The sequence below is a fragment of the Phalaenopsis equestris genome, unplaced genomic scaffold (genome assembly GCF_001263595.1).
Source record: "Phalaenopsis equestris unplaced genomic scaffold, ASM126359v1 Scaffold000094, whole genome shotgun sequence".
Lineage (NCBI taxonomy): Eukaryota > Viridiplantae > Streptophyta > Magnoliopsida > Asparagales > Orchidaceae > Phalaenopsis > Phalaenopsis equestris.
The window spans coordinates 878,740-879,155 of NW_018164536.1; positions in this window are offsets into that span (position 1 = coordinate 878,740).

Here is a 416-nt window from a genome sequence, read left to right on the forward strand (position 1 = left end):
ATTCACTTTATCCATTCACTATAATTTCTTGACAAGGAGAAGGATGTTTTCTTATATATTGAATATCACATCAAAAACCTCATTAGTATAATTAGTTATTTAAGAGTTATTAAAATTATATATATTTATTTCAATTGTCTATTAGTGATAGATAAGCAAATTGAATTTCATTTTTGCGATTAGAGTATTGCTTTTCTAAAATCTTGGTTTGCAGCTTCTAATATACTCCCTGTGGGATTTGTGAAATGGTGAGTTGAATTGGTGAAGCCATGAAATTATTTAAGATGTTGTGATGATCTTTTCTCTTCGATCTTAATTTACTTTCAATCTGGCCAATTGATTTGTTAAAATATGTTGAGTTTTACAACTAAAGTGAAGATTACATCCAAGATTCAGGGAGGTCAAAGCCCTTGGAA